This window comes from Pleurodeles waltl, chromosome 3_1 (genome assembly GCF_031143425.1).
Source record: "Pleurodeles waltl isolate 20211129_DDA chromosome 3_1, aPleWal1.hap1.20221129, whole genome shotgun sequence".
Taxonomy (NCBI): Eukaryota; Metazoa; Chordata; class Amphibia; order Caudata; family Salamandridae; genus Pleurodeles; species Pleurodeles waltl.
Genome location: NC_090440.1, coordinates 431,283,320 through 431,297,229, shown reverse-complemented (window position 1 = coordinate 431,297,229; position 13,910 = coordinate 431,283,320). Strand labels below are relative to the sequence as shown.

Sequence of the window (13,910 nt, the reverse complement as noted above, 5' to 3'; positions counted from 1 at the left end):
ACACTGGGCGTTGGAGGTGATTTGAGCACTATGGGCCAGATGTAGCAAACCGTTTGCGAGTCGCAAATGACGAAAATCGCCGTTTGCGAGTCGCAAACGTGGGTTTGCCATGCAGAAATGCATATTGCGAGTCGTTACCGACTCGCAATATGCATTTCCGACTCGCAAATAGGAAGGGGTGTTCCCTTCCTATTTGCGAGTCGCTGTGGGATGCAATACCATTTGCGAACGTGTACGCGGTCGCAAATGGCATCGCATTTACCATCCACTTCAAGTGGATGGTAACCCACTCGCAAATTGGAAGGGGTCCCCATGGGACCCCTTCCAGTTTGTGACTGGACCCAAAAATATGTTTTCAGGGCAGGGAGTGGTCCAAGGGACCACTCCCTGCCCTGAAAAAATACCGAAACTAAAGGTTTCGGTTTTTTTTTTAAGTGCAGCTCGTTTTCCAGTAAGGAAAACGGGCTACACTTAAAAAAAAAAAAACTGCTTTATTTAAAAAGCAGTCACGAACATGGAGGTCTGCTGACGTCAGCAGGCCTCCATGTTAGCGAGTGCCTATACTCGCAATGGGGCCGCAATTTGCGACCCACCTCATGAATATTGATGAGGTGGGTCATTGCGACCCCATTGCGAGTCGCAGTCGGTGTCTGAGACACCGTACTGCATAGCAAATTGCGACTTGCAATTTGCGAGTCGGATGGACTCGCAAATTGCAAGTCGCAATTTTGCATTTTGCTACATCTGGCCCCTATGACTTGAAAATGCAGACTCAGCTTTAGTTTTCAATAGGTAAAGATCGAATTTAAGGTTTTGGAGGCGTCTGAACTTCAGCAATCTTTTTGGAGGCAATGACTCATGACAACACACCTCTCCAGTCTCTATCCTCACTCCTCTTCATCACTGCCACTCATCCACTTCACTTAATACTTCTCTTAAACTCCTCAGATTTCATCCTCATCCATCCCTCTTCCTCTTCTATTCTTCCCTTCATCCCTTATACCTCCCCATCGTTTCCTTCCTCTTATTCCTTTAGTCATTTTTTACTCATTCCGCAAAAAGTGAGAATGAAAAAAATGATTATTCTGATTAATAGAGCAGAGTAACTCACAGCCAAATAAAGCGCATCTCTCATAACACCATGACTTCCAACACCGTCAACAGCTAAAATGAAATACTGATTACATTTTTTAAAAAATTATTTTATATGAATGTAGGTTCTGTATAGCACACAAATAACCTCAAGCAGGGGTCCTATCCCTATGAAGTATCCACGTGGCGTAATAACAGACGTTTGTACACAACTGTGGCAATCATTTAAAAGAACCCTGGTTTAAAAGAACTTGGGAACATTAAAAGCTTTGAAGCCGTTAGTGGGAGAAAACGTGAGATTGCATAAAGATTGAGCAAGCAGGTGCGCTGAAAAAGCCACCACTGTTCTATCTACTCTGGAATTGTGAAATAAGAAGGTGCATGAAAGGGGCAGGAAAGGAGAAATAATGCAACGAGAGGGCACAAAGTAGAATACATTAATTAACAATAAAAATAGGCAACCAGCTGAATCCTTAAATGGTAGTGAGTTGTGAGAGGTGACATGGAAGAAATAGAAGCAGCATGAGTGGGAGGCAATTCACTCTTTACCGTGCGACTCCGCCTCTCTAAGGATCTTCCTAGTGGATAAATGGATACAGACCACAGATTGTACATGGCCTCAGGCAGCAAGTGTTATAGTTAGTAGGCAGAGTAGATCTTGGGTTCTCACACAACATATTTTGTTTTTTAGGATTCTCACTGTTGAAAGCACAAACCAATCCCCATTAGCCTCCAAACAATGATCATAACAGCTGCTCCCTGTTGAGCTCAAAATAATTAAGGGAAATCACCACACACTCAGTAGCATGAACACACTAGCATAATCCCCCATTCATTCTCTCTCTCTCAATCTATCTCTCTCTCGAAAATGCCTCTTTTTGTGTGACCACTCCCATTTTTTTACCTTATTTGTATTGCTGGTATTTAGACTCTCCACACTGGGGCCCTTCTGTCCAATGCCCAGTATGTGTTCTATGACCCCTAAAACATGCATAAATTGGCTAATCCCTAGATGGCTCATTTACATTTTTTTTTTAATAAGACCTTAATATATCATGTGGAAACATACCTACTCTGATTCATGTATTAAACTCCCCTACAACACCGTAGTATATGGTGTAAAAACTACATTGATGGCATGGACGTTTTATTATTGTGCCACCCACCAGTGTAACAAAGAAAAATATGGCTTCGGACCTACCATTATAACCTGACAGGTGAAGTGTAAACCAACTGTTAAAATAACCTCTTTTAACAGATAAAAATGTCCCTCTTAAATATTGATAACTCAGCCGCATGCAAGCTTTGTAGCTCACAATATAGTGCATGGTATTTAAACATGGGACATGTAAAAAATTATATTACCATGTTACCTTGACTCTACAATGACAATGCCCTAAAGATTATTTTTGCTGAGACAGGTATACCTACTCTATGTAGAAAGCAGGGTATTATAATACTAATGCTTCTCAGGAATTGGACAAGCTAGCAAAATAATGAAACCACTATTTTTAGTTACAGGTGGTGGAGAGAATTTTTTATTTTCCCCTGTAGCTGAGTTCAAGACAAATGGCTGATATAAATTCCATCAGCTCTCTCTTTGTGCAAGTACAATCCTGTTTGGGAGCTATCTACAGCCTCACTTCTAGGTGCCAGAACGGTGGAGGGAAAACAAAGGCGCACAGCTTGCTATCTCTTCATAAGCATTTAGGAGAAACTACAATTTGAAAGCAAGCTTTTGACTTTGTTCAATACCTATGTAAAAGAGCATGCACTGTAAGAATGTCAGCTTAATGAACTCTATAATTACATGAATAGCCATTCATATGCCAATTTCTTTTATTTAATTCTTCAACAGACGCCACTTTCTGTGACATCTCTTCCTGTGATGCCATATGTGGTATATCATACAATAATCTCTGTGATGTTGCTTGCATACTGTCTATCATAGTCGTCACTCTAGTACTGCCAGAGCGGCTTGTAGAAAGGGTTGTATGTGAAACATTATGGGACCAAACATTTGGCCTAAACACTGGCCCTTTCAAGCTGGCCTATCTGTCAGTCTAACATTACATGGTCTCCCAGTGGAACTAAGCACTGATAAGTCCATTCAGAGATAGCAACAGGGAAGATTGGGATCTACTCACACAAGACTGCCCTCCATTCTTCATCATGCAGCCCAGTGCCAAGGTCCTGCTGCCCAGAGTAAGTCAATTAGCACTATCTGTTGGCCTGGTGATTAAGGTAAACTCACTAAAGTGAGTGTTGTTACTTGTGATTTAGATGTGATGTTGGGCTTCTTAATTTCTCTTGGAGTTGGAAGGAGTTTCGTGCATCACTAATGTCACTAAGCATTATGTGAACGTTAAGCTCCACCACAAGTATAAAGTCAGTATCCTGTTAGGTCCAGTCAAAGGTTTCAATAATTTAAATCTGAGCACAACCTTTTGTAGCTACGGTATAAAGCAGACAGGATTATTTAATCAAAAATGACTAAATCATTTAGAAGTTCCAAAAGAGGTAAAAAGTCGAAAATATAATACAATAAAAGAACTAGTCAAATTTATAATCAGAGAGAAAATCTTTTTAAAAGGTGAATTGACACAAATGATAAAAATCAAATAACTGTATCCAGAGATATACATTTTTAAAGATTTAGGTGAAAATAGAGCCAAAACAGCAAAATAGCAATGGTAGTCACCGATTGTGGCAGACCTGAAAGTAGATGCGGTTTGAGGACAACAATGATGGGGAGCAGGTCAGATACAAGTAGATTGGCCTCGCTAGGGCCTGGAAGTAGGTAACCTACACGTTGTTGCTCAGTGGAAGGAAACAGTGCAGCTGCTGCTGAATGTGCCCCAGTGTCAGGAAATCACACTGGGACAAGTTCAGCTTATGTCACTGTCCCCTAACTTCTTTGGAAAGGAGATGGTATCCAACCTGTGAAAATAGTGGGTATAAACCGTCTACCTGCACGTACCCTCAACTTGTGCCCTGGTGTCAAGTATTTATGCAAGGCACAAACAATAATAAAGTAAAAACCCAATGCAAAAAATCCCAAATCAATTTAGAAAAATATAGTAAAAGTTGATAAATAATTTGAAACCCAAGTGACAAAAATCCATTCAGCAGAACTGGAGATTTACAATTTTAAAGGTTTGAGTAAAAACAGCATTGGGGAGCAGAAAACGCTGTCTGTTAGTACCTAGTCACACTAGACTTGGACAAAGTCACAAGTTCAGGCCGACCACGATGGAGTGGGGGCAGGATTCAAGGATCAGGTTAGTATTGCTGAAAAGTTACCTCCTTAAGGTCTGGTGAACAGAGTTCAAAACTTCAGTATTTCGCAGGAGGAGCTCAACCGATGCCAGCCAAGGGTCTTGGACCCGAAGAAGAAACTCTTGGGAATCAGGAACTCACTTAGGCAGAGGCCAGTAGAGCTCAGGCAGGTCCAGTTAGGCCCAGTTGCAGCTCCAGTTGCAGCAGGTCAGCTAGGCAGTTGCAGGGAGTGATCTGGAGCTTTTTGTGTCCCTGTAGCTCCGAACAGGAGGTCAACCAACTGACCCTTGGAGTCACTCTGGTCGTCTGGGGTTGAAGGAGGTGTTCCTCTCTCCTTCAAGCAGTAGGGCAAGCCTCAAGCACCACGGCAGACCTCTCACGAACAAGGCAGGCCTTAAGCAGCAGTACAGTTCTCTGAAGAACAAGGCAGTCCTCAAGCAGCAGGACAGTCCTCTGGTAGCAGCAAGGCAGTCCTCTAGAAAAACATGGGAAGCCTCAAATAGTGGGGCAGTCCTTCTGTAGTTTTCTGTAGTCCCAGGAGTGAACTGAAGAGTTGGTCTGAGGGTCTAATATCGTATATGTCATGCCAACCTGGATGTGGGAAAAACTTCTAGACTTTCCCCCACATCTGGCTCTGTAATTCCCTTCCTTCCCGTGCCCTGGCTCGAAGGGGTCTGGGATGACAATAGACTAGTGAGAAGTTTTTTGTGAGTCTGCTGAGGCAGCACCTTTGTAGCCGGCCTGTGGCGGGTAATGGCTTTGCCCCTCCCATAGGTCAAAATGGCCTATCTAATCAACACCCAGTCCCCTTTCGTCATGCTGTCTTGGAGGAATACACAAAGACCAACTGCAAGCAACACCTAGTCATGTGCCCCAGGCTACAGGCTGCAGGAACCAAATGTTTAGGACAAAAATGTAAACTTTCTATAACTGGGATTTCCAGAACTGTGACAAAAAATCTGATTTTACTATTAAAGTGGATTTTAGGTTACTATTAATTTAAGGCCTAACGTTTTGTTCCTACCAGCTCCCAATCAAATGTTGCACTTATTAAATGTAATTAGGTAATACAGTAAATATGGTAAGAGGTTTTCACTCCTAGGAGATGTAAAACTCAAAAGTACATGCCCATGTTTTCTAATGCACAGAACTGTGCCCTATTGCTGTTTAAGACCTACCTTAGTGATGACATATGTATTGAAAAGGAAGGTTTAGGTCTGGCAAAAAAAAAAAAAAAAAATCACTTCAAAATGGCAGTTTAAAATTGCAATCAAGCTGCAGTGGCAGGCATGACACATGTTTAAAAAGGCTTCTTAAGTGCGTGGCACATAACGTTCTGCAGACCACCAGTAGCAGTCAATTTACAGGCCTTGGGTACAAATAGCATAACTCTACTGGAACATATAGGTAATAAAATGCAGTTGTTGGGTTTACGCCAATCATACCATGTTTTAGGGAGAAGGCAAAATAACTTTAGCCGTAGTGAAGTGCACTGAGCCCTAAAGCTAACAAAAAATTAACTCAACAAAACAGAAGTGAAGCCAAAAAGGTAGGGGCGGGGGGGTGACTCTGCAGATCCATGGAGACCGTCTCACTACAGGAGCTATTGGCTTTGTGAATGTCTTTTAGGTATGTTGCACAGTAGTTCTGCTGCTGTGCAGCATGGCTGAAAGTTGGGAAAACAGTGCTACTGCTTCTTTTTTAAATGGGAAATAGGGGCAAACAACAACAAAGGAAGGGGCATGAGAGATAGAGCAAATGACAACATGAGAGGGAAGTGGGAGTGACGGAGGGGGCAGGAGAGACAGAGTAAGCAACATCAGGGTAAGCACCAATGTGGGAGGAGCAGGTGCAAGCAACAACATGTGAGGGCGCAAGCAACAACACAGTGTGGGTCTTGGGGGAAGATGACCTGCAAACACATTCACTTTTATGGAATGCTGCAACTAAAAGTAAATAGGTAGAGCTCAAATCTCGAGCAGTGGAATAATACTGGGCAAGGAGGCAGTACATGGATCATGTTCTAGAGAAGAACCAAAGATACAAAGAGACTGTTATGCCAGCCCGCGCTGACCAAAGAGAAGTAAGGCCCACCAATGGTAAGCAATGGGTGAGATCTGAAATCCCTGTAAGTAAACAAAGGCCTTCATTACAACCCTGCCGGTAAATCCCGCTTACCGCCGTGCCGACGGCCGCCAACATACCTTGACCAGGACAGAAAAACGCTATGGGTATTATGACCCACACTGACAAATCTGCCACAATACCGACACCCTCACAAGTCCGCCACACCAAAGGTCAGTGATAAACTGGTGATAGCAAAACCACACCATCACGCCAACAGGAATACGCCCACAGTATCACGACGCACAAATCAACACAGCGGTCTTTCAACCGCGGTAAACCATTGGCAGTACACACCACCGCGCTCAAAATACACACACACTTACAAAACACAATCACCCACCCACATTTCCCACAACCCCTTACGTGCAACAATTTTGAGGAAGCAGAGAGAGAGAAAATCAAAGACCACACCATCATCCAGAGGCACAGAACACCATCACACATACACCATCCACGCACCTCACACCACACACCCCAACACATCACCCCACACATCACATCGCACATCACCTCATACATCACTTACACCACATCATGGCACCTCAAAGACACCCCAGGTTTACTACTATATCCCCCCCACCCTACCTGCATGCCATCACATACTCCCACCCTCATCCTCACTCCCATGACTCCACAACCTCCCACACACCCCACCATCACAACCCACCACTCCCACAACCAAGCCCTGCATGCAACAACAATACATGGACACTCATCTCAGACATGCATGGACACCCATCGCTAAAGCATGTCCAATAGAGATACTCACCCAGGCCACAAAATCACCACTCACACAAGGGCCAAGGCGATAGTGCAAGCACATTAATACAGGGAAACACACCCATTGCACAAGATGGCACACACAGATACAATAACAATGCATTTACATCCCAACAGGACCCCTACCCAACATCACCGGACAGGAGGTGCCAGCCATATCCAGTCCCCCCACAGAAGAGGCCCACAGTGATGACAGAAGATCTGCATGCCTGGATCAAGATGATCAGCTTGGCCCATCAGGGACCTCTGGACAGTCGGTTCCCCTGCCACAGTACCAAACAACCACAGAACCTCCCCCATCAGGAAACACCACCACAGCACCCACCCAGCAGGCCCATGCCACTGTCCCCATGACACGTCAATCAGCAGTGTGTCCACCACTACATGGACCCCAGGCAACCCCACTAACCCAGGACGATCAGGGACCTTGGGTCAGTGGCAGTGGGCACACAGTTCAGGGGACAGAGGCACAGGACAATAGGGAAGCTGGGAGGACTGCTGTGCAACAGGGGGAGGACAGGCCCAGGGAACTGACCCTCCACGAGGCACTCTCCAACATCATGAGAGCATAACACCATTCCCAGGAGAACACTGGCCAAGTTTCCGAAAACCCAGCGGCTGCAGGAGGGACAATACATGGGGATTAGGGAGGACCTCACCAACATATACACCATCCTGGTCACCATTGCAGGGGTGCTGGCTGACATAGGCAAGACCATGAGGGAGGCAGTGGCACGACAAAGGGCCCCTGACACTAGCCAAATCGAGGAACAGCCCTCCACCTCCGCCGGCGCTAGTGGGCAGGAGGACCCGCCACAGGACCAACAGGCCACCAGCACCCCACCCCCTGCAGAAGGAGAACCACCCCGCAAACGGTCCCTGCGATCCCGGCAGAAGACAGAGAACATTGCCAAAACCCCACCAGGAAATAAGACTCTCCTGATTCTCACCCTTCTGTCCCACTATGTCATCCTGTCCAAACTGAACTGCCGTTCACCCCAGCCCCTTGCACATACCACAATACTCATTAGCCCCTAAATGAACACCCCTTAAGCACAAAGCAATCTGGAGTCAGTCTGATTTTTCACAAATGTATAATGACAACATTAGTAACAAATAGCAATGTAAATGTCAATTTACTCATACCAATGTATGACAGTTGTTGGGCAGCAGTACATATAGCAGAAGGCAGAATGGGGTACCCAGATATGAAAAATGGAAATCCAAAGTGAACTGTCAGTGTCCATCGACAGAGGTTAAGAGGCTTACTTATACAATGTCCTACAGTATTCTGAAATGTGAGGAGGAGTTACCGTCTCTTACCTGTGTTTCACTGGAAGTACTGCAAGATGAAGTTTGTTCGGTTGTCAATATCTTCTTCCTCTGCCTCCTCTTTCTTCCTCACTGTCCTCAGGCTCCACCGCTGCCACAAGACCATCACCAGGTTCATCCTCCTGCAGAAAAGGCACCTGGTGTCGCAATGCCAGGTTGTGCAACATGCAGCATGCCACGATTATCTGGCACACCTTCTTCAGTGAGTACTATAGGGAGCCACATGTTAGATGGAGGCACCAGAATCTGGCCGAACGTCCTCTCAATACTACACCTAGTTCACCCATGTGCCTCATTGTAGCGGTCCTCTGCCCTTGTCCTGGCATTCCTCACTGGGGTCAGAAGCCATGAGAGGTTGGGGTAACCAGAGTCACCTGCAAATGTCGAGGGATACCTGTTAGACACACACTAACACTTAGGGACAACCCCATACCCAGACACCTACTCATACTGTGTGGGGACCTTGGCCTCACCTATTAGCCACACCCGGTGCCTCTGGAGTTGGCCCATCACATAAGGGATACTGCTATTCCTCAAAATGTAGGCATCATGCATAGAGCCAGGATACTTGGCATTCACATGAGAGATGTACTGGTCCGCCAAACACACCATCTGCACATTCATTGAATGGTAGCTTTTTCTATTTCTGTACACTTGTTCATTTCTGCAGGGGGGACAAATGCCACATGTGTACCATCAATGGCACCAATGAAGTTGGGGATATGTCCCAGAACATAAAAGTCAGCCTTCACTGTGGGCAAATCCTCCACCTGTGGGAACACGATGTAGCTGCGCATGTGTTTCAGCAGGGCAGGCAACACTCTGGTCAACACGTTAGAAAACATTGGCTGAGACATCCCTGATGCCATGGCCACGGTTATTTGAAAGGAGACACTTGCCAAGAAATGGAGCACTGACAGGACCTGCACATAGGGGGTATTCCTGTGGGATGGCGGATACATGACATCAGGTCTGGCTCCAATTGGGCACACAGGTCTTGGATTGTGGCATGATCAAGTCTGTAGGTGATTATGATGTGTCTGTCTTCCATTGTCAACAGGTCCACCAGGGGTCTGTACACCAGAGGATGCCGCCATCTCATCATCTGCCCCAGCGGTTGTGGCCTATGGAGGAGAATGGTGAGCAGAGGGTCATGTACCACAAGGGTTGCACAAGTGTGTCTGCAATAATGTTAGTAAATCTGTGTGTGACGTAGTTAGTCCGTATATGTGCCAAAATGTGCTTTGACGCAGTTAGGTGCCATGGCATGTGCCCCCCTGAAATGGCGGCTGTCTGATGTGTGAGAAGGGACAAGGGGAAATCAGGTAACTGCGGTGGCTTTGTGCTGCATCACAGTAGGCGGTCAAAGACCACTGTGTAATTCAGCATTGGTTATCATTGGGCACTATGGGTTCCAGGAGCCAATAGTGAGGTACGCCAGCGGTGACGGTATGCACCGCCGCAGACGTAACTGCCATTTTCTATGTTTTCACTCACTTGATACCTGACCTTCAACAGGAGAGGACCTACACTGCAAGTGCTGCTGTGATCTCAGTCTGGGAGCGACAATGGCTCGAGTGTCTGGGGAAAGGGCCCCTGCCTTCACTGCAGAGGAGTTGGACAAACTGGTGGATGGGGTCCTCCCCCAGTACATGTTACTCTACGGTCCTCCAGACAAATAGGTGAGTTCACTGTGAACATGATGCATGTGCAATGCCTGTTTGGAGTGGTGTGGGCGGAAGATACATGTTAGGGGGGGCTGAGGGCTGCATGTGAGGATGGTCAGTGTATGTGAGTCAGGGCATGGTTGGGGACTGGTGGGCAATGAGTCTGACGGTCCGGACGGGTGAGTAATTTCCTTTCCTCCTGTACCTTTCCTCTAGGTCAGTGCCCACCAGAAGAAGGGTATTTGGCGTGCCTTCGCCAAGGAAGTGTGGACCCTGGGGGTCTATCATAGACGGAGCACCCACTGCCATAAGAGATGGGAGGACCTGCGCCACTGGAGCAAGAAGATGGCGGAGGCCCAGCTGGGGCTGGCCTCCCAACGTGGAAGGGGTGCCTGTTGCACCATGACCCCACTGATGTTCCGCATCCGCATCCACATCCAGCCACAAGGGGGTGAGTACAGTGTCATACAGCTGATTCTGCTCGGTTTAGGAAGTATCTGGGTGGGGGATGTGGGCTGTGGGTACCCCTAGGCCAGGGTGAACATGGCAGTGTAGGTCCCTTGTTGGGCAGGCTCTGAAGCACTCCAACTCCAATAGTGTTAGTGGGCATCTACTACTGGGCAGGGTCCTGTGGGTTTCAGGTGTGCAGCTAATGGCGTTAGGCATTATACCCCACGGGCTGGTGACTTTCCTACTAACTGGTAGTGCATGGCCAAGTGCACAGGGCTGCTCCCTGTGTGTTGTGTCCACCAACGCTAGTGGTGTTGCTGGCATTGATCATGTGTGTTTTCTGTCTTTCCCCCCATTCTTGATTTGTCAACCTGTCCTTGTGTGCATTAGCATCATCTGGCGGAGGAGCAGAGGCACCAGCGACGGAGGGAGCTGCATCTCACATGGCCCAGGAGAGTGAATCCACGGAGGGTGAAGGCACCAGTGGGACGGAGGGCAAGGGGAGCTCCACGACAGGGACAGGAAGGGATACCAGCGACAGCGACTCCTCCTCTGATGGAAACTCCCTGGCAGTGGCAGACACCTCTGTGCCCACTCCAACAAAAGTTTCAGCTGCCACCCCTCCTACCAGCACCGCCCTCCCAGCAGCCCCTCAGCGAGTTTCCCATGCCTGCTCACCCAGAAGGATGAACATCTCCTTCGCCCCAGGCACCTCAGGCCCTGCCCCAGTCAGCCCTGCTGCCCTCAGTGAGGAGGCTATTGACCTCCTGAGATCCCTCACTGTTGGGCAGTCAGCCATTCTGAATGCCATCTAGGGTGTTGAGAGGCATTTGCAGCAAACAAATGAATACCTGGAGGGCATTCATTCTGGTGAGGCGGCCCAACAGAGAGCATTAAAGGCTCTGTCCTCAGCACTGATGGCAGCCATTGTCCCTGTGTCCAGCCTCTCCCCTCCAACTTCCACTACCCAGGCCCAATTCACTCTACCTCAGCATATCTCAAGACCACCATCAGACCAGCATGCACACACATCAACACACAAAAGTGGCTCAGGAAAACATAAGCACCACACAACACACAGGCACTCACACAAGCACCATACCCATGCACACATACCAACATCCACTTCCTCCACTGTGTCCCTCTCCTCCACGCCCTCCACCTCCCTCCCTGTCTCATCTGCACTCACACCTGCATGCACTACATCATCAGCCACTGCCTCCATCACCAGCACGCTCATCACAACACACCGCTCACGTGCAATCACCACCCCCACTACCATTCACAGGTCCCCTGTGGCCTCTCCCAGTGTGTCTGTGAGCCCTCCTCCCAAAGTGCACAAACGCAGGCACACACCCACTCAACAGCCATCCACCTCACAACAGCCTCCAGCCCATGCACCTTCACCCAAACTCTGCAGACGTACACCTCCTACAACCACTACCTCTTCCTCCACTCCCACACCCCCTCCATCTTCCCGTCCCAGTGTGTCTAAAAAACTTTTCCTAGCTAACATTAACCTCTTCCCTACACCCCCCGTCCTTCCCCTATGGCCAGGATGTCTAGATCCCAGCCCAGCACCTCAGCCACCAAATCTGCATCCGCTGTGGTTCCAGCTAGTCCGGTATGATCGAAGGCGGCACCCGTCAGAGCTGCCAGTGTGCCACCGACAGATATGAAGGACCACCCTATTCCACCACCTGCAAAGGTAAAAAAGGGGCCAGCTTCCAGCAGGTGAAAGTCACACCACCCACCCAGAAAGGCCTCGCCCAAACACAGAGAGGACAGTGCCAAGGTCCCTGCAGTGACTGCCAAGGTGGTGAAGGGCCACAAGCCAAAGGGCAAGTTACCTCAGGGCACAATGTCTTCTGGTGAGGGGCTGGTGACCACCATATCATTGGGGATGGCAGCGACCTGCACCACAGTCACCACCGCCGATCCGACCGCCAACTGCATCGCCACCTGCACCTCCGCTGCCACAACATCAGGCTGCAGCATCCTCCCCAAGGATCAGCCATCCGAGGATGCCGGAGACAGTATTGTGTCTCCATCCACCACAACAGACACTTGCACCACGGCCAACACTGGCAGCACTCTGTCATACGTCAGCACCATCCCCAGTGGACAGCCGTCCGAGTCTGTAGGTGACGTCCTGGACCCTGGACACGCCACTTGAGACACCACCTCCAGCACTGACACGAACCAGCAATTGGCAGCCGAAGTCACCGCAGGATGGAATGTGGCTCTGCCTCCATGGAGTATTATGCTACCTGTTCCAGGTACATTGCATGGCTAAGACACCCAGGTGAGAGGATGTGAATTGCCACACCCCAGGAGCAGCATCATTGGGCACAATGCTCCCTCCAGAGCCAGTGGAGAAATGCATCCACTCCCCCAATCCTTGGCAGGATGAAGCACTCTGCGCACAAAGCCCCCTCCAGAAACAGTGGAGAAATGCATCCACTCCCCCAATCCTTGGCAGGATTAAGCACTCTGGGCTCAAAGCCCCCTCCAGAACCAGTGGAGAATGCATCCACTCCCCCAATCCTTGGCAGGATGAAGCACTCTGGGCACAAAGCCCCCTCCAGAGCATGTGGGCAACCCACCCACTTGAGAGACTTGAGAGATTGTGGCTTTGCACTCTCCAGGACCAGGCAGTGGGCAACCCACCCACTTGAGAGACTTGAGAGACTGTGGCTTTGCACTCCCTAGGACCAATCAGTTGGCATTGAGCCCCCTAGGGGAGCAGTGGCATCGTACCATCATCCGGCTGAGGTGCCCCCCCTCTCATTCCCCCTAAGGTGCCTGTCTTTTTTTCAAACGGATGCCCCTGCAGTGTTCTCTCCATTTTGAGCCAGGTGTCATGTGTGGGCTTCGCCCATGCTTTTTGGGACCACTGGTTCACGGACATTTACATGGGACAGTGTACGGACATTGTGTACTTGATGTAAATATTTGGGTATACTGATTATTTGCTTTTCTCTTGATCTATCTTATTGTTTTAATATATCACTGGTTAAACTCATTTCGTTTTGTCCTTGCGTTCTTCCAGGGTGTGACGGGGTGTATCTGTGATATTGTTGGATATGTGTGTGGGTATGTTGTGGGTGGGGTGTGGGGGTGCTGTGTGCCGTGTGTGTGTGTCACTCTCTTTTCCCTCCTCCCCTCCCCTGTGTGTTAGGT

General features: G+C 48.4%; 1 protein-coding gene across 2 annotated transcripts in view; it reads left to right on the top strand.

Moving 5' to 3' along the window:
* Positions 1-13,910, top strand: part of RHCG (Rh family C glycoprotein) — a 384,997-nt gene that overhangs the window by 253,488 nt on the left and 117,599 nt on the right. The window lies entirely within an intron of this gene.